The sequence below is a fragment of the Lycium ferocissimum genome, chromosome 8 (assembly GCF_029784015.1).
Source record: "Lycium ferocissimum isolate CSIRO_LF1 chromosome 8, AGI_CSIRO_Lferr_CH_V1, whole genome shotgun sequence".
NCBI classification, from domain to species: Eukaryota; Viridiplantae; Streptophyta; class Magnoliopsida; order Solanales; family Solanaceae; genus Lycium; species Lycium ferocissimum.
In genome coordinates, this window is record NC_081349.1 from 24,242,166 (window position 1) to 24,268,719 (window position 26,554).

A 26,554-nucleotide genomic window follows, 5' to 3' on the forward strand; every position below is an offset into this window, starting at 1 on the left:
TTCATTTCCTTCATCCGGGCTCTCTCTCTCCCTCGGAAAATGCAACCATTTAACCCCTTTTCACTTCCTTGCATGGTTGATTTGGGAAAAAGGAATTAATGCTCGTCATGAGTTTAACGTTGAAGAGGCGTTCATCTCCGCCTTGTTTTGTTTCGATTTGAAGCTTTAATGAGCTTTTGTCGCTTGTAAGCTCAAATGCAGCTTTGTTCATTTCGAGTAATCTTAATGAATTTTGTATATATATATATAGAGAGAGAGAGAGAGTTGATTCCTATAAATAATCTTTTTTGAGTCATTTGAGGAGGGGTTTTTTTAGCCGCACAAAATTCCTCTAAAAAAAAAAGAGAGTTCGGAAACAAATTCCTCCTAAAAAGAGTTTGTTCCAAAATACAAAATATTTAGCAATCACAATATAGTTTAATATCGATTTGAAAATACTACACGTTTTATTCTCTTTTCGCTGCTTCGGGTTCGAGGGGATACGTATATCGGAAGCTTTTGTGTGTGAACTTTCCCGTTTATGTATTTGTTTTACGTGTTTAATCTAATTTGTGTTTGCGTGTTAGCTAACATCTGTGTTGGTGTTCATTTAGATGAGTTTAATCTTCGTTCGTGTAGCGTCGCATCAATTAATGATATAGTTAGTTTAAAAATCACACCTGTTAGATTCATTCATTCATTTGTCCTACGTGTTAGAATATAGTCATGTAAATTGCCGGTTCAGGATATATTATGTGCTATTTTTATTCAGTTGTGCTTAGTAGTTTCAAGCATGTTCACATATATTACTTGGTAGGTTTTAAGCTCGGTTTAAGTTCCTTTGTATGGTTTAGTTGATAGTTAGTATTTAATAATTTTAGGGCAGTCCCAAGCATGCCTTGGTTTTGATTTCATCCCCATTGAGGTATTGTTATTTGAGATTCATGCTTTAAGGATTCATGCGATCTAGATATGTGCCAGTTGTATATATTGCTGCATTAGTTGCTTTATACATGGTTAACTTGTGGCAAATGTTCAGTTAAATGGATAATAAGCTCACTAAAGGTTAATATAAGATTCTGTTTTTTATTTGAATCTGATGTATTATAAAAGAGGCGGGTAAGAATTTGTTTTATTTTTGGACCTATATTAGCATCATGTTGGGGGCGGCCCGTGTGCTTGTTTAGTTCGAAGTATATGAATTGAGTTTGCCTTTGCTAGCTTTGTTTCAAAGTCGAATATCATTCATCTTGCATATTACCTTTGAGTTAAGGTCTAGTATGCTCACTGTTTGGATTAAGTAAATGACATGTTCCCTTGTTTGGATCTGTGCATTAGCCGAGTGAAATCATAATCATATCTCGTACTGCTTGTTTAAGATTGATTTGGAGCATTTTCCTCTAGTCCATGGTTGACCAATATACTAGTACGAGTATCTACAAACCCATGATATGTGATATTTCTCCCCTTTAAAATGGTAACGCTTATTGAAGTTGGTTCTTAAGATAAAAGAATGGTCCAAGAGTAGTCTTTGAGCTTGTTGTCATGTCTACTGTCAAATGTACTCATATTTCCGCGTTAGTGTCATATCTTTATATTGTTTGAAACTTAGTAGTACCTATACTGGTTTCTAGTTGTCTTTACTGTGTATTGGTGGTATAGTATGGCTACTTTTAGGTTCAAAACGAGACCTATATGTGCATATAAGAGTTGAGTTAAAAGGCACTGGTTTGGGTGTTCGTAAGGGCCAGTTCTTTTCATATAAAGTTTTTTGCCTATTCACTATCATTCTAGACAGTTAGTTCAACTATTAAATATTGATAAATTTGGAAAACTGATCTGAACTGAAACGTCTTCACTATGCTATAGGAAACCTTATAAATGTGATGTTATTTTCTTATATGACTGCCCATTGCAAGTATCTTTGTGTGATTATGAAGGTGGATATATGAGATGGACTTAAATATACATAGCGTATACATAATCTTTGATCTATGTTGAAATTTTATCTTTGCATGGTCGATCTTATTCTTTCGGATTATATACTAATCCTTTTCATTTCATCTCTTGCATGACCATCGCATACGAGAGAAGGACTCGTTCTTCTTCCGCGTTCGGTCTTGGGCCAAGACCAACGCTTGATTGAATTCTCCCTCCGTTCGGCCATCCGCGGCAAAATGAAAGAACCAAAGTGGGCCAAGGCCCGTGGCGTTTCTTATCGGCACTCCAAAAATAGGCCGCGCCATTCTCAACGATGGCACAAGCCCAAAATGGGCTAACATCTCATTGCATTTTTTTCACATCTCTATTTTATGTCGTGCATTTAACTTATGTTATGTGACTAACTTTTTATTTTGTTTTATTTTCTTAATTTAGGTGAACCTTAGCGAATTTAGTGGGTTAGCTTTAGTGTAATGGGTAGTAAATTTAAGAGAGAAACTCAATTAATACCATAAGTTCCATTTTCTTCTTTTTACATTAAAGTTATTTATAGTATCTTAATATTTACTTTCAAAACAATTGATTTTTAAAATAGTATATTTTGAATCAAAGGAATTACGTTTTATTTATTACTATCTTAGAAAATTAAAACATCACTAACATACAAATATTAATCCAAGTATTATTTATAAACGTTTTAGATTAATTCGATTATACATATTTTGAGCCGAACATAGTTAAATAAAGTTAAAGAAAGAAATAAAGAAAATTCATGCCATTTTCACCACATTTTAAAGAAAATAACCCTAGGCATTTCTACATCACCCTATTGATATGATGTAAATTTTATCTAAAGTTCACACTTTTATTGGAAAGCTATTATTATAGGCAAATTATTATATATTTTTTCAAATCTTATTTCGGATAGCATTATTATATTTTTCATTTAAGACCTTAGCAATGTCCTTAAGTTCTATTTAGCATTTAAAATCTACTTTTACGCAAATTACTATATTTTTTCTACAAGTCAGCTTAAATAGCATTATAATATTTTCCTTTAAAATCTTAATAATATTTACAAGTTATTTTCTTAAGATTTAAGCACCATATTTAGCCTTAAATAATTAACCTAAATTCGTGTAAAACCGTAGTCAACGGATTCTAAAGGATGCCTACCCCCTTCCCTTTAGGTTAATTCTCTAGAACTAAGATTTGAGCGGACCATTCTCTCTTACCTTAGTAAATAATTAGGTGCCCTAATTCACCTTAAAATTAATTAGGTGGCGACTCCTTAAAACAAAGCAATTTAGGAATCTCCAATATGTTGTACTCTAATTTAACCCGTTTAAATGGGGTATAACAACCATAATAGTAATAATTTTATTATTCCCACATTGACATAATGTATATATTGCACCTAATAGCCTTCAATCAAAAGATTTGTTCTGCATTCACTTTTACTGCAGTCACAAAGACATGAAGGATGAAGCTGAAGCTCATGATGCAACTAAGTTCGACTAGTCATTGAAAGTGAGTCTACTTTTTGGTTATAAATACATAGGGAACTCTGAAAAATAACACTTCTTGTACATAAAGCAGAAAGTAAGGTGGATATCCAATTAAGGATGGAATAAAATTTATATATATATATATATATATATATATATATATATATATATAGAGAGAGAGAGAGAGAGAGAGAGAGAGAGAGAGAGAGTCAACTCAAACTAATTTGGAATTGAAACATACTTGATTGATATATGTACACTTGACGCAATTAGCTGTGTAATGCTTTTAGAAGAAAAGTATAATGAAACAAAATTCAATACTCATTCCACCCAATTTATGTCCAAGTCCTTGAGTTTCATAAGCCATTTTTTTGCATCTTGTGCAACAAAAGGTTTAGACGATGTCGTTTCACAATTTACATCATTAGCTAACAATTCAACTTTCTTCTCTTTGGCAAGGCTTGCTTGTCTGTTAGGATGTCTTACCTTAAGTGTCAGAAGACGCGAAACTTCATGAAGGCCACCCCATTTTTCTAATACACGAGCAATATCATAACGACCTGTAGGAGACAACTTAAAACAATCAGAATCATTTGTGAGGTAAAGAACCAGTACAAGACACAATGTTTCCTAGGCCTAGAGTTGTGTCTTGCAGTATCCTGCATTTCATTTTACTTATTTCTTCCATTTTAGCAGGGTGGTGAGTGGGGACGAGGAGCAAATTATACCAAGACAGGAATAAAATCTTGAATCAAGTTCCATACCTGCACGTTCGAAGGTGTCACACCCCAACCTTGGTAAGGCGTGACTGGCACTCGGCACCTACGAACCAGAAGCGAACCAAGCGTAACTCACGTTTCCTGTATCTCGAAAGGCAACATAAGACCAAGGTACCATAAACCATAGGGGCACAAGCCCAAAAGATAACATACTTACGTCTTCAAACTAATCTCGAGTGCATACGCAAGTGGGCTATCCATAATAATGATACAACATAGTATAAGTCCATATGATTATAAGACATCTAGTGCATATACGTACGAGCCTTTACGAGTACATGACATAAAGTGGTCGGAACGGGGGCCCTGCCATACCCGTAAATGCATATGCGGCCATCGGACTCGGAGCAACCAAACAGTGGGTGCCAATGGTATCCTTCTTGAAAACTATCTGATAAACGCAATCGAATAATGTCAGTATGTAAGGTGGAAATGTAACATAATAACTATATGTGCGGGGAAGGAAAGATAAGCATCGACTTAACCGACTTATTAATGAGAATCTGGTACACATGTCTCTATAATCACTAAGACTTATACGCGATCCTAGCTATCTCGGTGCTATCTCTGTCCATTAGGACCGGTGGTGGCGGGCCGGCCATTAGTAATCACCCTCCGCCCGATGGGAAGCACGCCGACTAATCATGTCCTAGCCGTAGTAACTCGGTGGTAATTCATTACCTAAGTAGACCAATAGTAAATACATATCATGGTAACACGGTGGTAAGATTATTGTTATGGAACTATGATCGACATCATAATCAAACTTCTACAAGTAATCTATATGCACTTCTCGTAGTCTTCACTTAACCCGCAGTGTCTGCATAATCATATAAGACTTATAAGCACGTCTCGCCATTAGGACTTCTTAGAAATCCTCAGCTAAGACACTTGTTCATGTCCGCTGGAACATTACCTAAGTACACGTTTCTCGTCTCGTTGGATTATTCTTAGGTCATGAACACATCTACTTGAAGGAACAAATTATAAGGCGAGATCGACAATGATAGAATAATCTCGAAGGTCATGAATAGCTCAACAATATTATACGGTTCATAAGGCTCATAGATTCTAACATTTGTGAAAGCAATGACATTATGGATATGGCGCAACGGTTTATAACAAAAGAATCATGCCTTTAGAAAGAAAGGGTTTAGCCTTAACATACCTGGAATATTGCTCCTTGACCTTCCCACTTATCCCTGACTTGTAATCTACATATAAAACCGTTCATACTATTATTAGGCTCACCATCATACACTTGTCTTAAGCCTTTAATTAAAATCCCTTTAGAATCTGCGTTAAATTAAGGCAAAGATCTCCCTTTTGTTTATATACTGGCGAAATCACAATCCAGCAACCAACAAAAACAACAACAATACTAATATATTCCATAAAATATCCCACACGACATTTGTCCAATTTTTCCACCAACAAATCCACTATACAATTATTCAACAACTCTACTTCCGTAAATAAACTTATATCCATATCAACAAGGAGAGATTCATACCTTATTCTTGCTAGTACCTTGATATCTCCAATATTTGCCTTGAATTCCAACTAAGATTCACCGCAATACGATAGTATGATCGCAACTACTCGCTGTCCGAACTTAAATTCGGAGATTATACTTAATTCGCGTTAAAATTTTGTGGAGGAAAGGTTGGGAGAACTCTCTAGAAAGTTTGGGAGATTTTGAGAGGTGTTTTGGATGAAAAATGTGGGGTAAAACCCCTTTTATAAGGTCCCAAAGTCGGGTCGGTACTATAGCAGTTACTGTAGCAGCGCGACTACTGTAGCAGGCGTTTCAGCTCTGTCAGCCTAACTTGTAACGTCCATAATTCTCTACTATGATGTCGTATCGTCGAGAGGTTTGTTGCGTTGGAAGCTAGACTCGACGAACTTCGTTTTAGGCTTTTGCTTTGGTTTAAAATTTCTCATATACTAAAAGATATTCTTTCTCAAATTTGGTCAAAAAATTGCCCCTCATATTTTTCATAAAATCCAAGGTCTCAATAGCTTATTTCTTCAACTCTATTTGGTTGTGGGACTTCCGGTACTCTATATATCACTTTATCTATAAGTATACCTAATAATTATACCATTCCTTAAACCCGAAAGACTGCTCATCTTGATCATAATTCCACGTACTTGTACTTAAACTTAGCGAACGTTCATCTGGAAGTACGGAGTGTAACAGCAGGATTTTCTACTGGGCATATATGATGGATCCCCAGTTCTTCTGGAAGCGAGCAATCTGAGAAGTTGCAGATTCATTTCTAAGCTTAATCAAAATAATCAAGAAAATATGAAATGCAAACATGAAAGGTGGTAACATCTCTTAAAAGGTGAAACCCAATATTTTTTCCTCATTGATTAGTATCTTCAAGGGCGGCTCAACAAATTTGGTGGCCAAAGCCAAACTATAATAATAGTTTTAATTTCTTTTTTTTAACAAAAAAAGAACTTTGAGCAAGTGCGCCCTCACACACACACTCTCTCACACACAAAAATATAATACTTGGACGAAGGGGAAAAAAGTAAGACTACAGATTTTCTTGTAAGACAAAAAAAAACGAGAAACATAATTTGGGTCATTTACTCCATTATCAAATGTAAACGGCTCAACAAGATTTATAGTCAGAGGTATACAAGGATCTAAATGTGTTTTTCCTATTACCTAATTTTTGTGAGACAATTATGTTACTTTCAAAAGTTCTCTTTCCTTTTATATATATATATATATATATATATATATATATAGTATATTTTTTGTAATTTCTATTCCATAGTATTCAATATTTATCAAAAGAAAAAAGTAATTAATATATGCACATACTATTATTAGAAAATGGGGCCTTAGTAGCCCACCCCTTCAGCCGGCACTGAGTATCTTATGCTGGTTTCATGTATTCATAATTAGTGACAACTAACCTCCTCTTGTAAGTTTTCAAGCTATCCCAATAACCTTTCGGTTTGCGGTGCTTGTAAGCAAGAGAGAGATTCATTAATGAAGCAATTCTTCTAAAACCTCCCATGCGTGTAATCGCCTTTTCAATATCCACTCTTCCATGTTTCCTGAGTTGCTTTCTCATAGGCATAAATCCTTCCTGTCCATGTTCAGAGATAAAAGCCAAGAGCTCAGCTTTGAGAACTTCAATATCCCTCTGTAACCCCGGAACTTTTGGCCTTTGTCTAGGTGAATATAAACTACTACTGTCTGAATTCTGCCCAGCTGACATATCATAATAAACAGATGAATCCTTCATTGATGAACCAACCGATGACTCTCTGCATACATCATGGTTAAATTTCTTGAGGGGTTTCTCGGTCTCTCTTTTCTCAATGTAATCTCGGATTGCACATATGACCTGAAAATGTCACAAACTGCTGAAAATAAAGGGAATCCTGTCATACGGATATAGGAAAATAAATTTCAATGTTAAGTGGATGAAGAGAGTAGACATGGATACAAACCTCTTCCATAATTGCTGCAGAAAGAAATGAATTCTTATGCATTTTTGACTCCACACTATACTTCAATAGTGTATGATGACTTCCTAATTGCTCTAAGATCCATTTTCCTTGAAAAGAATCAAAGTCTCCTTCCACCTGCTCAAAGCTAATTTCTTGTTCTATATGTTCAGATAAGTCTAGAACAACACGTGCATGGAGTACCATGTATAGAAGACCCTTGCATCCTTCCTGGAAATGGACAAGTGGAAGCATCACCTTATTGATTCCAGGAGTTATCCACTTACTAATATTTGAGAAACATAATTCATTACGATATACAACATATTGCATTATTACTTTCAATATGAACTAACACAAATTCTTGCAGTTCAAATGTAAAAGATGACCGGTGTACTCAATTCTGTTAGTTAAATCAAACATAACCCACCTGAAGAATGCGAACTTTGTTGTTGTCTCGTGATAAGATCTTACTGATTGCTAAAATTTGGAACTATCCTGCAATAATTTGGGACGAATTAACATTAGTGTGACCAAGCTAGATATATATCTCAATTGATTGTTCATGGAACTAAACATCGGGGAAACTTTACTTAAGATAAACTAGACAATGCTACCTTATATTATACTTCGCAGCTTAAGAAACTTTTATGTACCTAGCCAATCAACATCTAGTGATATCTATAAATCAAAGCAAGACTAAGTTATCTCTCACTTCTGCCACTTAAAAGGCACATTAAGGTTGTCTAAAATACATTAAGTGAAATGTCGTCATCAGAGGAAACAGATATCAATAATGAGTTCACATGAACAAAATTTTACCACAGAAAATAATCTCAAAAAAAAAAAAAAAAAAAAAAAAAAAAAGGATTACAAGGAAAGCCCTGAAAACTTACTCAGGAAGACTTTCATAAGCAGTCAAGACATTCCATACTTCACGGACTGGAGCTTTTACTGCAATACTAGAAACAACGCAGCGATGAACACATCCATTTTCCGTCACCCAAAATCAATCTATCAAAGGACTACCAAAAAAAATACGGGTTCACAAGTCATAGTATACAGTCTATTAATTACCAGTAGACCATCAAATCTTCGGAGATGGACCTCATCCACCACACATGGCTTGTCAAGTCTGCAAGCTTTCCCAAATATTCCCCAATTATTACTCGCATCACTTGTAGCTTGTGCCAACGGACCAAAAGTGGCTTTGACAAACTTGTCCTTTAATTTGTCACTGGAAGATATATTCTCATGCGATATGACACTATCAATATCTCTCTTAGAGGAAATAAGGGAAGAACCGGGTTCTGCTTTGGTATCAGCAAAAGTGAGGGAAACACTCCGATCACCTTGATAACTGTTTTCAGCTCTACAGGACAAGGCTTGAAGATTTACTGGGAGATCTGACCTGATAATCCTCTCCAAGAAAATGGCAGGAAAGTTGATTCTTGGTATAACACTAACTTCATAACTTAGTATAGCTGTTGAAGACCTGAAAAGGAAACTTAGTATGGCATGTAGCAATATGTCTGCATTATAAGTATATTAGAGGAAATTGTCCTTTGACATTTAATTGCAGCATTCAAAGGGTTTCACTCTATGTTTAACCACCTGAAATTTGTTTTGAAGTTTAGGTCTTTGAAAACAAGCCAACCACGAAAGAATCTAACAGGTGAAACAAAGCCTAACTTCAAAAGACATCTCAATTTAGCAGAAATTTGGCTTTTGTTTCTGAAGAGAAAATTATAGTCGTTGAAGTCTAGTCTCAAACGCTTCAAACCGTTTGAGAATTGGTAGTGGCAAATTAAACCCCAAGGAAGAGCCAAAGCAACTTGTTTGAGGAAAATCCTCTCATAATCTGCCATATTACTCCTACCTTACTTTCTGAAAAAAGGCATTTGCAGGTCTCTACATTATTTTTGAAGACAACATCATACCCAGTGTGATCCCACAAGTGGGGTCTGGGGGGGGGTGAGGTGTACGCAGACCTTACCCTTACCTTTGTGGGGGTAGAGAGGCTGTTTTCGATAGACCCTCGGCCAAGAAAATCGTTTATCAGAATAGGTTTGAAATGAAAAAACAAAAAAACAAAAAAATGCAATAGTAAACAAGCTATGATGAAAATATTGAAGAAAGAAAAGTACTGACAACAAAAATAGTAAGGATAACCAAAGTAAAAGTAACAACAGTAATAAAAATGAAGAATAAGATAATACTAGCATAACAATAGTAATACTGGTAAGGAAGCATGTAGATGTTCCAGCCTAGAACCCTGCTCTACCACTGGGGAGAGAGAAGCTGCTTGACTACCTAGTCCACACTCTCCTATCTAGGTTACTCTTGAAGACAACATAAAAGGAAAATTAAGAAAAGCAAAGTTCTGTCTGCTCAAATAAAGATTGTACCTTGTTCCAACTCTCACAGACCATTTGCCTTCAAACTTCTTGAAGTCACCGTCAACCATAGAGAAATGGAGCTCACGAACATTATCCTAAATTTGGAGAATTTGTAAAAGATATCAGCCAAATCAAGGAGAACAAATGAGCTATGTATATGAATGGATGTTATGAGTTTGAATGCTATTACTCCCACAAGAAATGGATATAAAACAAAAGATTAGTTGGTGATGGACTAAATGTCTACTACAACAACCACAACAACAACAACCCAGTAAAATCCCACATCGTGGGTCCGGGGGAGGGTAGAGTGTACGCGGACCTTACTCCTACCAAGGTAGGACGGTACATTTCCGAAAGACCCTCGGCTCAAGAAAGCATAAAAGCATAAACAAGTCGATAATGCTAAGAAATTCAAAGCGACATGTAAAAGCAATAATATAAAATAAAATAATGCAATCGGCACAGGTACCACAGGGTAATGAAAGCACAGGAAATAGTAGATAATAGCATAAATTGGAGCATAAGAAATTATATTGCGATACTGCGATTACTAATAAGAACGGGTAACGGGACTATCTACTAGCCTTCTACCCTAATTTGGGTCCTCCAAACCCTCCTATCTAAGGTCATGTCCTCGGTAAGCTGTAATTGTGCCATGTCGTGTCTAATTACCTCCCCAATACTTCTTCGCCTACCCTACCCTGCCTCGTCTCGAAACCATCCATGGCCAACCTCTCACACCTCCGCACCGGGGCATCGTGTCTCTCTCTTCACATGCCCAAACCATCTCCAATCTCGCTTCTCGCAACTTGTCTTCCACCGAGGCCACCCCCACCTTATCCCGAATATCCTCATTCCTAATCCTGTCGCTCTGCGGCGTGGCCACGCATCCATCTCAACATTCTCATCTCGGCTACTTTCATCTTTTTGAACGTGAGAGATCTTAAGCGACACACTCCGCCCATACAACATAGCTCGGTCTAACCATCACTCTATAGAACTCACCTATAAATTTTGGTGGTACCTTTTTGTCACACAAGACTCCAGAGGCGAGCCTCCATTTCATCCACCCTGCCCCAATACGATGTGTGACATCATCGTCAATCTCCCCGCTGCCTTGCACAATAGACCCAAGGTACTTAAAACTATTTTTCTTCTGGATGACCTGGGTACCAAGCCTCACTTCCACGCCAGCCTCCTGAGGTGCTTCACTGAACTTACACTCCAAGTACTGCCTGTCTCTTTCGCACTTAAACCCTTTAGTCTCCAAAGTATGTCTCCAATCCTCCAAAGCTTAGCGTTAACTCCGCTACGAGTCTCGTCAATCAAGACTATATCGTCCGCGAAAAGCATACACCATGGCACCTCACCTTGAATTTGCCGTGTCAATCCATGTAACACCCCGCATCTTGGAACTATGTCTAAGCTCATATCATTAGAGTTCTAGTGGAAACATTTAAGGTTTTGACGTTTTGCGAAAATGGTTCGCGGGCCTATTTCGGGCGACGATAACTCCTCGATCGGTTTGGAATTTGGGAAGGTACTATCAATGAAGTTGTAGTATGCGTAAATACCTTTCTAACGATATAAGGACCAAGCCAATCGAGAGATCGGAGCAAGGAGATATGATCGTCTCAATATGGCTAATAGTAAGGCACTTGAAATCCTATAGAATCGGCTAAGTTTTCGATACGTCTGCCTTCCGTCAACTTTAGTGAAAAATCCGTTGGGAATTTGAGAAAACTTCCTCAATGAAAGTTGTAGCCCTTTGAAATAGCTTTCCAACAGTATCTTACGGGGTCAAACGGTCATCTGTGCAAAAAGTTATGCCCATTTTACTGAAGCCTATTCGCTGGAAATTTTGCCGGCGTAATCTGGTGACGTTACGGACCGTAACTCGTGTTACGGGCCGTAACAGTGGACCGTAACGTCCCAAAAATTTCCAGAAGCTCACTGGAAATTTTCACCAAGGTACGGTACAAAGTTACGGTCCGTACCTTGTGTTACGGGACCGTAACAGTGACCGTATCTTGGTCCGTATATACGTTTCGGGTCACCGACTTCGGGAGGCCATAACCCTATCATAAATTGGGAATTTGGGAAAACTCAAAGAACGAAAGTTTTAGATAATTGAAAAACCTTTCCAACCATAGGTCGTGGGTTCATAGGCGACGTCGGGATAGGGAGATATAGACGTTTTAAGACAGATAGGTCTCAACCCGTTTTCAAGTTGGGTCAACCCATTTTCCTTTAGTATTTAAGGGAAATGAAAACCCTAGCAGCCTCCGTTTTTTTTCCCTCAAATTTCAGATTTTTAGAAAGAGAGGAAGTGAGAGAGGGAGAGCTAGAGAGAGAAAGTAGGAAATCAACCAAGTTTAAGGCCCCAAATCCCGAAGCTCGTGAAGGATAAAGTGTAGTACAAGTTGTTGCCGTCATTTTAAGCTAAAGATCGGACTTGGGGGTGTTGATTCGTGGTGACTACCCAAAAAGGTAATGTTTCTACTCCCTAATCAATTGTAGTTGTGAATTGATGAACTCTTGGGAGAATAATAATTGGTTTGTTGAAAAGAATCATATGAACTATGCTAGAGTTGTTGGATTGTTGACTTGGAATTGTTATATTCATATGGGTGATGAAGAATGATGTTAATTACATCTAATTGAGATTTTAGAATTTGCTAGAAGTAATAGAATGGGGATTTGGTGAAGAAAAACACCATTAATGAGGGTTGTGGAGTTTCATGTCCACCCAGTGTTTGATAAAATGCTTAGATGAACAAAGCATGGATATTGTTACATTATAGAATCCTATGACATGTACTGCTATAGATTAAAGTTGAAGGGATTGGAGGACATTGTGATACGCTCAAAAGGTGAAGTTAAGGTAATGAGAACTTCCACTATACACATGTGGGAATCTCACGTTCTTCCCCATGATCCGTTTCTTAAAATCCATGAAGTTCAAATCCTAGGGCATTAAACCCAACATATTGGTAGCCCGTAATTATGTATGTATGTACATGAATTTTGTATCTATGTTCGTTATTGTATTCCTAATCCTCCATTACGGATATTAGGAATCCTAGCTAAATCCATGAATCATGAATTCTTCCTCATGTGTTCTCATTATGTTTATATGAAACTTTATGATTTCATCCGGGAAGCAAGCATGTTTTCAAGTCAAGTATATATACATGATTATGAACTATTGTTATTACTCATGCATCAAAACATGTTTTGCAAGATTATGACAAGTTATCTTATGAAACTATATTTACAAGTTATGATTTATGAAAACCATGTACAAGCAAGTTATGATTCATGAAAACCATGTACAAGCAAGTTATGATCATGAATACCATGTACAAGCAAGTTACGATTCATGATATACCATGGGCGACAAGTGCACTATTTTACATGTTCATGTTTTCGGGAGTTGCATTAATTACCGAGAGGGCTTCGATAGCCCGAAACTACGTAGCCACCGTAGGACGAGGATCGCTCCACCCATGTCCCGGACGATCTCTCATAATGACCGGATCCTTTCATATTTTATTAAATCTCATGTTCCCCGGCAAGATGACCGAGTGTTTCGTCGGGCGGTGACGCATAAGGCACCATGGATCGGTTATAAGTTATTGCTCTCCTACTTATGATATTTTTACCATGTTTTATATATATATGTATACACTCATGTTCATGTCCGTGTTTTCGCTTTCGCTTTTATCATATTATTTCACGTCCATGTTATTTCATTCGGTTGCTTTACATACCCGTCGTTACGCATCGTCGACGTCCCTTTTATCGTTCGGGGCCCGGGTTTCCACGACGAGTGTATCGATATACGCGGGCAGGATCTCGCCGCAGACGAAGATCCGTATCACTGCGACAGCCCCATCTTCATTCGGTTTAGTCAACTTTTGTTTTTATGGTTCGTTACGCATCTAAGGTACGCCGGGGCCTTGTCTCAAGAAGCATGTTTGGGGCCGTACTCATGATGAGGTTTCATGTACTAGACAAGTCGCTATGTTATGTCGACATCCGAATCGTATAGCCCATTTTTGGCTCATTCATGTTATTTCCGCAGACTTCCATGTTTAAACAAGTATTTTGTTAAGTATTATGACTCACCATGTTTTATAAAGGCTCATCAGCGCATTCACGTTATATTCCTTTTATGTTATGTATCATAATAATTGACAAGCCATGTGGTTCGCTCGGTCACATGCAGTCAGGCACCGAGTGCCGTGTTACGTCCAGGCCATGGTTCGGGGCGTGACAATCCATCCATCACTAAGGCAAATAGAAACGGACTAGTCGATCTCGACGCAACCCCATCACTTGGAAAGTGGTCCGAGTCTTCTCTCCGTCCTTACTTTGGTTTTGGTTCCCCTCATACATGTCCTCGATCACCCTAACGTACGCCACGGTACACTTTGAGCCTCCAAGCATTTCCGTCAGATCTCTCTTGGAACTTTATCATAAGCCTTTTCTAGGTCGATGAATACCGTGTAAGTCTCTCTTCCTCTCCCTATCTTGCTCCCACCACCTTCTCGCAGATGGATGGCTTTTAGTTGAGCGTCCGCTACAAATCCGAATCGGTTCTCTCAAGCGAACACCCTGCTCCTCACCCTCGTCTCCACCACCCTTTCCCATAGTTTCATAGTATGGCTTAGCTTGATACTCTCTATAAAGTTGTTACAACTCAGATATCTCCCTTATTCTTGTACGTAGGATCATTTCACTCGCCCTCCATTCTTCGGGCATCAATGCCGTCTTAAAGATGACATTAAACAACCTAGTCACCACTCCAAACTCCGCCGGTTCCGCGCTCTTCCAAAATTCCCCGGTGATCCCGTCGGTCCGATCGCTCTTCCCGCCGCATCCTACGAACAGCACCCCTAACCTCTCAACCTTGTACTCCCCGCAATACCCAAAATTACGCCGCCTTCCTGTATGTTCTAAATCTCCCAACACAATGTCTCTGATGGACTAAATGTCTACTATTAATTTAAAATACCCAATCAAATTTCTCCCCGAGCCTTCATTGATTAGAGTGTCACAGCTCCCACAAAGTATCATACACACAGATTTCATATGCTTACCGCGTTAATGAATTCTTGGAGATCCAAAACAACACGAGCTTCTATGTGCCAATAAAGCGACCGTTGGATACCTCTTTGCTACAACCAAATACGTCCAGGACGTGGACAAGGAATTCTCCTACTGTGATTAACAAGTAATTCATGCTTCAGCATGTAAAGAAAGTATATCCCTAATCATCATAACCACAAATATACGCAATACGAATTTCACGGCAATATGACAGACAGAAAACTTCAAGATAATATAATAGTTGCAGTGTCAGATGACAGATTCTTCCTGGCATTCAGATGTAAAAAGTTAATTTAATTTATTTTTTGGAAATACAAGAATAAACCATTTCCTAAATGTCTTCAAATATGGATGTGTTAGCAAAGACTCCAGAGACACCCAATTCAGATATCCATCTCAACTGTTAGTAGTAAATGTGTTTATTCTGAAATTGTACCAAAAGGCTCACAGTTAAAGACAGCCCCTCTCACTGCAGTAAGTTGTAGGAATGTCTCTGATTCAGTGAATGGCTCAGAACCACAGAGGATTACAAGTTCAAACTATGAACTTCACGGAAAACAAAAGATATAGAAAGGAGAAGGAAGAGTATCAGCCAAGACCAAAAATTTCTCTATTTCTGCTATGGTAGGCTTTCACATAAGATGGACTGGGGTGAATAACTATCACTGGAAATAAATATAGACTCTAATGAAGTCATTAACCTGCTTGAATATCCTAACGAAATCTACCGACACATTCTCTTTTCAATGCTCACTAGGTTGAACAAACCTAGGGCCAAACGTAGTTAGTGGGAAGGAACCAAGTTGTTGATTACCTAACAAAAATGCAACTTTTCAAGCTAAGAAGATCTTTTGTTATTTAGAACTCCTCTTCATGGATGTACTTCATTACTATGTACTTAGATTCCAAAAGGATAAATTTCAGTAGAAATGTCCCTCAATGTAATAATCTAGGAACTATGTAACTTTTGCTATGTTAACGTAATTTATTAAAAATCGATGAAGTAAAAGAGAGGAATGGCTTACTTCTCTCTCCGCGCACGATAACTAACTTGCGCCGTCCATGGGGAAGAGGGAGCGGATACCATCTCTGAAAGCATAAAAGCACTAGCAATGAGAGATCAGGTCAATCTCAGAGTCAGGAAGAATAAGCAGGAAACCCTGGAAAAATTGGGGAAACAGTTCATGAAGTAGAAGTTACCAAGGAACCAACTGAAACTAGGTCAACACCAGCTCCAATCTCGCAATTGGAAGCTCAGAAGCAATGGCTAGAACTTGTTCATGCATCCTCGAGCTCTGTGAAGCAGAATTCACCTAATACCGGTAACAAATCCTGGGCAGATGAAGTAGAAGGAGAGGTGGAGAAACAGATGCCGCGAAGCTCAATAAGCGACAACTTCGACATTACAAAGATATCAAATGCAGGATTCAAATTAGAATACATTGCACCCAAAGATGCACGGTGAGTCCCCTGTAATCGACATTGATATTGAGGATATTAGTTCAGAAATTGGCTATTGAAAAACTGTTGTAGTGTGCTATGTATTGGGAGCCCATCCCCCATTTGAAGTAATAAAAGGCTATATTACATGAATGTGGTCGAAGCTAGGGATTAACAAAATAGCAATGCTTAAGAATGGGATAGTAATTGTGGTTTTGACTTTGCTGCTGGCAAAGATGAAATACTTCAAGGAGGCATTTACCATTTTGACAATGAGCCATTCATTGTTAAGGCTTGGAATACGAAATGGACTTCACACGAGAGGAATTGTACACGGTGCGGATTTGGATCAAATTACCAGGGCTGGATTTCAAATTCTGGAGCCCTAAGGGACTCAGTAAAATTGGTAGTCTTGTAGACAAGCCTTTAATGGTTGATCATAATACAGAAAGGAAAATAAGATTGAATTTTGCTAGATTGCTAGTAGAAATTGAGATGGATTCTGCATTGCCAAATGTGATCCTATTTAGAACTCAATGGAGAAATTTGGTGGAGCAAAATGTGGAATACGACTGGAAACTAACTTTGTGCAGATTTTGTGACAAGTATGGGCATACAGATGAAAACTGTAGGGAGAAGAAAGCACAAGCTATTCCTCCTATTCCAGTTGAGTAAGAAGAAGATGAGATAGAGGAACAAGTAGAACAGCCTTCAGAACAATGAACAGGGGCACAGCAGCAGGTAAATATGAATAAGAGGTTGGAGAAGCATAGTACAACAAGTACCAAGGATGATTCTGCAGAAGTTTCTAATGTTGACAAAGGTGGTGAAGTTAGGCTAAACCAGGAGAGGTCACAGGTGCAAGAAACTGTGCATGCTAAAACTAAAGGACAAACTAAGAATTTGTCAGTTAAGATGAATCAGAGGAAAAATCAGCAAGGAACAGAAGTTTGGGTGACTCCTCAGAGATCAGGACAAGCATTGACAAAGCACCAACAACAGGTGATGACACAAAAGGCTTTTCAGGCTCTGAACAAAGGTGAAAATGCAAAGAAGCAGACAAGTGATGCAAGTTTGAAGGTGGGTGTTCATTCTACTCCTCCCACTGGAAATGGATAGCTGTATATGTTGGAATGTGAGAGGGCTGAATGGCCCTAATAAGGCAAAGGAGGTTAAACTCCTTTGCAATAATGAAAGAGCAGGATTGATAGGCTTGCTAGAAAAAAAATAAAGATAAATAAAATTGATGAAGTTGCTCAAAAGATATTTGGTGGATGGCCATATATTACAAATCTTGAATCTCATTATAATGGGAGAATTTGGATCAGTTGGAGACCTGATTACAACAATGTTACTCCAATAGAGATAACAGCTTAAATGATCACATGTGAAGTAAGGAACATCTCTCAGCAGTTAACATTCACTATGACAATGGTTTATGCTTACAACACCAGAGAGGGTAGGAAAGAACTTTGGGATTCACTTTTTAACATGAACTGCAGAGTGACTGATCCCAAAATTTGATACGCCCAAATTACACCTTTAACATCAGGAGTAAGCGGTCGTTGTCAAATATAGAACCCAACGAGGTTGGGGTCGAATCTCACAGAGAATACAATGAAAAAATATACTAGTCAAGTGTAACGCCCGACTATTAGTCTATATTTCAAGGGAGAGGGGAATATAATAGTAGGTTGGTTGTTGTGTGTTCATTAAACTATTGGTGAATGGGACCAAGGTTGTGGTTCCAATGGAAAGTAATGCGCTTGGGTATCAATTCAATTTATTCATATGCCTAGATGCATTAAACCAAGGGTCACGCGAATCTTGCTAAAAGTTTTCCAACCAAATTAGCAAATTTCATCCTAGGCTTTTCCAAGCCCTAGAATGTTTTATATGAGAACACCCCATTTAGCCTCAACTAGCTTTCTATTCCAGCTCAAGCTATTAGATGGATTTAATGACCCACATTGTTGCTATTAACTCTTTTTCCTAACCTCTACTTTCTTTTCCAAGCAAAGTAATGGTATTAAGGCACAAGTAATGTTGTACACCATCACAAGACATTAACGCCTTAAGAGTTAATAGAAAACACCATTAGCATATAAATGAAGTATGAATATGAAATCCAATCACATAACTAACACATTTGGTCCCACAACCTTAGCTAAAGAGATTAGCTACTAATATTCATTAAAGGTAAAGCAATAGCATAAAGTGTATTCATAAAGCTTACAAAAGTATTGAATGGAGAAGATGACAAAAGCAAAAGAATCTCCTAAAAGCTTCACCAACCAATAATAAATGAGCTCCACAAAAAGACAACTTAAAAATCAGAGAATAACGAGTCCAAAACCCTAGAAAATCTATTTATAGAATATCCAAAACGGGAACAATTTCCAGACAAAAATACCCCTGCGCATCTGGTGCGAATCGCATCCAGGTCGATGTGTGCAACTTGCGAGTCGGCAGTTGCACCAAATCTTTCGCGCAGGTATCGCATCTTCAAGCCTATGGTGCAAAGACTGCCGCATCGTGTGCGACTCGCATGTACCACATGCGACTCGCATGTGGTGCTCGCATGTGTTGCACCACTGTCTTCCGTTTTAGCCATCTCTGTCATTAGATGCTGCAGCACCTGCGACTCGCATGCAGTACATGCGATTCGCAGGTGATGTTCTGGTTCATTTCAGCTGGTTTTTGCTTCATTTTGCCTCAAGTCGCTTCCAACACATGTTATTCTACAAATTAACACAAAAACACGAGAAACGACATCAAAAGTACTTGGGGATTTACAAAAGACTAAGCAGTTGGCGTCGAATGCGCCGTAATTTCACGGCACATCACAGAGCACCATGGATAATCCTAGGAGACTTTAACTCAGTACTCACAGCTGAAGATAGAATAGGTAGCAACCTAGTGACTTGGTCAAAAGTAATGAATTTCAAAACTGCATAGAGAAGTGTGACTTGATGGAGGTGCCTCATCATGGGCAAAGATACATCTAGAATGACAAAGGAAGTGGTCCAAGAATATTCTCAAAAATTGACAGAGTCCTGATAAACGATGACTGGTTGACTAATATGGGCACGTGCAAAACTCACTATTTGCCTGAGGGCATAAGTGACCATTGCCCATTAAAGTGACTTTTGTTGAAGAAAACTTACGAGGCAGGAAATCATTCCAATACTGTAAGTTTGTAATGTGTAGGCAACACCATCTCTTCAAAGGAATAGTGAAAGCAGGTTGGGATGTTCATATAGAGGGTTGTAAAATGTTGAAAGTAGTGAGGAGATTGAAATTACTGAAGCAACACCTGAAGAAGCTGAATACTCAGTCTTTTAGAAACATTGTCACAGAAGCACGAGAGGATAGGGAGAAGCTGTTACAAGCAAAAAAACTCCTACAACAGGATCCTTTAAACATCAGTTATCAGGAAGAAGAAAAGGAGAAATATCACAAGTTTAGGCAATCTTCTTATCAGGCAATATACCTCCAGCAGAGAAGTAAAGCTACATGGTTGAAACTTGGGGATGACAACAGTAAATACTTCTTCTCAGTCATCAAGCACAGGACATTGAGACAAGCAACTACTCAATTAAAGGATAATAATGGTAATTGGCAGATAGATCCTGCAGTAATAGCTGATATATTTGTGGAATACTACAAAGAACTGCTAGGGAAGAAATAGATTGCAAGCTTTTACTAGTTTTTTAAAGAATGGAGCCTGCCTATCGCTATAGCAGCAGGTTGATTTGTTGAAGCCATATACTGCAAAGGAAGTACAAACTACCATGTTTCAAATTGTAAGAACAAAACCCCAGGTCCAGATGGCTTTGGGAGAGGTTTCTTCAAGGATGCATGGGAAATTGTGGGACAGATATCGTACAACCAATACTTGAATTCTTGAAAAATGGAAAGCTGCTAAGACAGTTGAATACCACTAATATAGCACTAATACCAAAAGTAGCAGTTCCTGAATTTACCAGTCAGTTCAGGCCCATCTCATACTGCAATGTTATCTACAAATGTATATCTAAAGTGATTTGTGAAAGGATCAGAGGTGTACTAGGGGCAATAGTGGCAGAAAATCAATCAGCATTTGTGCAGAATAGATCAATGCCATAACATTTTAATTTGCCATGACCTACTGAGACACTATTGAAGGAAGACAACTCCTAGATGTTTGATGAAAATTGACTTGAGAAAGGCATATGACATGGTTAGCTGGGAGTTTGTAGAGGAAGCTCTAAGAGGTTATGGCTTTCCAAACAGTTTTGTGCACTTGGTCATGACTTGTGTCACTTCACCTTCCTTTACTGTCAAAGTAAATGGTGAGAGCCGTGGTTTTTTTGTTGGGAAAAGAGGACTAAGACAGGGGGACCCAATGCCAACCCTATTATTTGTAATGGTTATCGAGTATCTATCAAGAATCCTCAAGTGTATGAGCTGCTTACCAGATTTTCAGTTTCATCCAATGTGCAAATCACTCATACTAACACACTTGGTCTTTGCAAATGATCTTATGATCTTCTGCAAAGGTGATGTTGCCTCAATATCTAGAGTAATGGAGCCTCTAACACACTTTAGTAAAGTTACAGGGCTGGTAGCTAATGTTGACAAATCAAACATGTTCCTAGCAGGAGTTGAGGATAGCATAAAATAACAACTGTTAGCAAAGACTGGGTTCTCCCTTGGACAATTTCCCATCAGATATTTGGGACTTCCTCTGTCCTTAAAGAAGTGGAATAAATTAGAATGCCAACAGCTAATAGACAAGATAACTTGAAGTATTCAGAGTGGATACTCAAAGCAACTATCATATGCAGGCAGACTGCAAGTGGTGAATGCAGTTTTGTTTTCAATTCACAGTTTTTGGGAATCAGTTTTCATTCTACCCCAAAGCATATTGAAGGGTGTTGACAACATATGTAGAAACTATTTTTGGGGTAATAAGGATGAGAAGAGGAAGGTTCCATTGGTAGCATGGGAGAAGCTCTGCTGTCCAAAGGAATATGGTGGTCTTAATGTGAAAGGATGCAGGAACTAGAACATGGCATCAGTAGGGAAACTACTTTGGCAACTGTCAGAGAAGCAGGATTCTCTTTGGATAAAATGGGTACATGGATTATATCTGAAGCAAGACCAAGACATCTGGTCTCACACTCCTCCACAGGAATGCAGCTGGTATTGGAAAAAGATTCATTCTTTAAAGGCAGATATGATGCAGTGGTATACACAAGGGAAATATAAACTTCATCAGGCAAATACTCCATAACTGCTAGCTATAACTCAATGTTAGGAGAATTACAAAGGCTCAATATCTCAGATCTCATCTGGACATCTATAGCACAACCTAGACACAGGATGATTGTTTGGTTAGGAGTTCATGGAAGATTGCTAACTAAGGCCAGGATGGCACATCTGAATATCCCAGTAGATGATGAAAACTATTGTTTATGCTCTAGACAAGTACAGGAGACTGCATATCATTTGTTTGTTGAATGTGACTGGTTCAAAGAGGTGAAGACTGGTGCGTTACAATGGGCTAGAATTCAGCTTCCAACTGGTGACATCAAGCAGGTCTTAGAGAGGATCAGAAGGAAACATTGGAAGCAATTCTATAAGGAAGTGGTTGCAGCTATATGGAGTGCAATAATCTACCAAGTTTGGAAGGCAAGGAACTGGAAGATATTCAGGAATACAGTTGTGAATACTGATATAGTGGTCACACAGATAAGATCAGCATTTGTAGACAGGATAGCAAACTATAGAGGAACAAGGAAAGCAAATAGATGCCTCAGTTTTTTTTTTTTTTTTTGATAATGGTAACAGAAATAGATGCCTCAGTTTAATTCAGCAATTTTTCGTGTAATTAGGTAATCTGTTGGAGGCCTAGAGGATAAAGTACCCTCCCTAGGAGGTGACTTTGGATTCTAGGAGCTCTTTAAGTGTCTTGATTTGGTTTTTTGAGAAGGAATAAAATATTTACGGTTTACCAAAAAAATGCATCTTTTTTTTTTTCCGGTTATGATGGTGGTGTCCAAACCAACTTGTACTCGTCTTGACTATTCTACAAGGTACGTGCTAGCTCCCACCAATATCGGTACCGCATAACTCTGTCCTCCAATGCAATGGAAAGAAATCACGTAGCGGTTTTTTGCCTCCGCATGATTCTCCTCCTACTTCATTAACCACTAGGCCATACCCGAGGTAATATAGGTATCTTTCATTAGCAAAAATGTAAGTATGTTTTTTGTTAGCAAAAATGCAACTTGTTCAAGCTGAAAATTATTTCCTGTTATTTGGAACTCCTCCCATTGATGTACTTCATTACTATGTACTTAGACTCTAAAAGGATAAATTTCAGTAGAAATTTCCATCAATGTAATAATCTAGGAAGTAGGAACTATGTAACTTTTGCTATGTTAATATAAGTACTCCCTCCATTTCAATTTGTTTGTCTTACTTTCTTTTTTATAGTCTGTTTCAAAAAGAACAAAAAGAATGTCTTTTTCCTAATTTGACAACTCTTTGATTCCAACATTCTCATGTGGCATGTTTAAGACAATAAGACTAAAGGACTGCTGTTACCTGCTAACGAGATTTGGGACGAAATCGGCAAGCCTTTCTTAATCAGTAAGAGCATTCCAAACAGAATCAACATCAGCATTCACCAATATCTCAGCTTAAATTTTACGTTCTCTCCTAGACACTACTTCCACTTCACATGGAACCTTTTTCTCTGCTCCAATAGCATTAACCCCATCTCCTAACACATCTCCTCTTCCTCCTTTTCTATAATAATATGTTTTACCACTCAGGTTATCATTCTTGGCATCAAATCTAATGTATTCTGAAGATGAAAAGCTTGCTTTACATATACTTTGTGAACAAAAAGATGAATATTTCTTGTTGTTTCCATAGTTTTTTGGTGAGATTATCAAACGGAAACACAGAGAATGCATATAGTAGTGATTACTAGTGTGGAAGTGAAGAAGTTGAAGGGGTTATCTAGTTTTAATTAGCTGATTAAAGTTGATGATTAATGGCAGAGTAGTGGTTATTTTCGGTTATATATGTTTGCTTTACCGTTAATTCTTGACCACATATGACTAATGGATAGAAGGGAACAGAAATGAGCGGTCACAGGTTTATGGTTTTGATTTTTTTTTTTCTTTTTTTCTTTTTTTACATTTGTTTTCTACTGTTTATATTCCCACAGCTACGACACTTTTTTTTCTTTATTTATTCTTAAAAAAAAATTAGAAACACTTAACTTTATATTTGTTACACCCCGCACCTTCGTAAAGCATTTAAAGATATCACGTACTTCACTATCAGAATGAAGCGTTGGCGATCCATGAAGTTGGAAGGTATGACATGTAAGATGCGACATTGAATAAAGGATTAATTACGATCTCGAAAGTAAATCCTCAAAGAAGGACAATCTTGAAACAAAAGAACATGATCATTATCAAGTATGATTAGTGATAAATACCATGTATGAGAGAGTTTCGGAAGATTTCGAAATCCACAAATTGAAGAAAAATAAAAAAATTTGAGAAATACGTGATTTTTTTTTAGTCAACGTAGGCATATCTCCTAGTATACGAGGAGTTTTAAGGTGTTTTAAAAGCCAAAATGAAGTCCGATGATCTAGTTTTCAACGCAATAAATCACTCGTCGATAGGATATCGGAGTAGAGAATTATGGACGTTGCAAATTCAAATTGACGACAGAATAATTTCTGAAGATCACTATTAAAGATGCGATACATGGTTAAAAGCTGATCTAAGGCACCGACTTTAGCACCTATAAAAGGGTTAAAAAATTTTTCTCCATCAAAATTTCCTGAAAATTTCCAGAAAAATCAGCAAGCAAAGAGAGCCTATTTACCTTAAAGTGAGGATTTTGAGTAATTTTGTTAATATTAATCTCATGTAGTCGCGCTTATAGATCGTTTTTACGGTGTATTTTGGCTTGAATTCAAGGTGGATATTGGAGATATTATTGTTCTAACAAAGAAAAGGTATGAATCTCTCCTTATTAATATTAATTATTTACGGAGATAAAGTTAGTACATAGTCGTATAATAAGTTGGATAGTTCGAGAAACTTGGAAAAACATGTGAGATGTTTTATGGAGCCTTGGTGTTGATAATGTTGTTGTGATGTTGGTATTGTTGTTGTTGTTGTTGGTTATTGGATTGTGATTTCGGGCTAGGCATATAAAAGGGAGATCTTCGAATTTTAGACTTAAATGGATTTAAATTAAGGGCTTAAGACGAGCGTATGATGATGATCCTAACAATAGTATGAATGGTTGTATATGTAGATTACGAGGCTACGAATAATCTTAAGTGAATTGCAAGACAGGAAGTAAGTTGGAAGTCGAGAAATTATCTTCCAGGTATGTTAAGGCTCGTCCCTTTCTTTCAAAGGCATGAATGTACGATTTCATAAATGTTTCCATAACTTTTTTTTGTTTTTAAAAGTTAGAAGTTTATGACTCCAAGGCATGATTCCTTTCCCGATAATCCATAAATGTTTTCCAAAATGCCGTATTTTCCAAACCAGAGATTTATGATTCTGTGAGCTCTTATGATAACAGCGATGAACATGTTTTTACGATGATAATGATGATGTCAAAGATGAGAATATTTTCTATGATGATTATGATGATGATGATCTTATGGTTAAAAGTCTCAAGTTAAGAGATCAATGATTCTATGAGATTATTGTGCTTATTTCATGATTATGTCGATTTTATTCATTGTTATTGATCTCACCTTATAATAATTGTTCCTTCAAGGTGAGATATAGCGATGATGATAATTCCATAATGAAAATCGGAGGTTACCGACCTTACGTCACTCGGAAGTAGTTATAGCTTTTATTTGGCTCTCATGCATGCTTTATATATATATATATATATATGTATTTTTACACCGAGCCGCGCTATAGTCGGCCGGTCGCACCTATTGTGCAACCACCGATCGATTGGTATTACACACCGAGTCCCGAAAGTGGCCGTACGTTACACACCGAGTCCCGAAAGAGGCCGGGTACGTTACACACAGAGTCTGAAAAGGGGTACGTTATGATGATGATATTATATATATGTATGTAAGAATTTTTTTTTTTTAAAAGCTGAGCATGCATGGCATCCGCCTTATGAGGCATCCAGATGTACAGGTTATCTCTCATATTTCATGTTACCTTTCATATCTATATTATGTTGTTATTCATGTCTTACATACATAAACATTATTCGTACCGACGTCCTTCTTGTGGACGCCGTGCTCATGCCCGCAGGTAGGCGCGGGAGACGGATCGGACCGTAGGTCTTCTATCGGCGGATTCTGGGAGCACTCCACTTCTGCGTCTATTTGGTATTGTCCTTATAATAAATTGAAATCTATGTAGAGGCTCGTAAACGTATGTGTACGGTTAGATGTTTTAAAGTTCCACCGGTCATATTATGGTATAATATATTGGTGGCCTTGTCGGCCTTATTTTGAGCTTTAGATAATGTCTTTGTTAGCCTTGCCGGCTTTATGATATACGTTATGATGTGGCGACCTTGTCGTCCGTATATGAACACATGTTTTGAATGATCGGATATTCCTATGTTGGGCCTTTTCTGCGTGCAGGTGTTCTTTGAGTTATGGTTTATCATGTTCAAGGTAACGGATAAGTCAGGTGGTTCCCGACCTACGGGTCGGAGCCCGTCATACTCCTGGTAGGGGTGTGACAATATTTTCCATATTACTCTAAAAAAAACGTTCTCATAAATACATAAATATTATGGTATATTTAAAATAACAAGGTACAAAAGTTTTATAACCACATAAATATTGTTGCAGATTTAAAACCACAAATTTAAAAAATTTACATTTTTTTTATAGTTT

The 26,554-nt window shown here is 37.8% G+C and overlaps 1 pseudogene; it reads right to left on the bottom strand.

The window, feature by feature from the left end:
* Window positions 1-6,373: 6,373 nt before the first annotated feature.
* On the bottom strand, window positions 6,374-23,834 carry LOC132066158 (uncharacterized; annotated as a pseudogene).
* Between the last annotated feature and the right edge of the window lie 2,720 nt (window positions 23,835-26,554).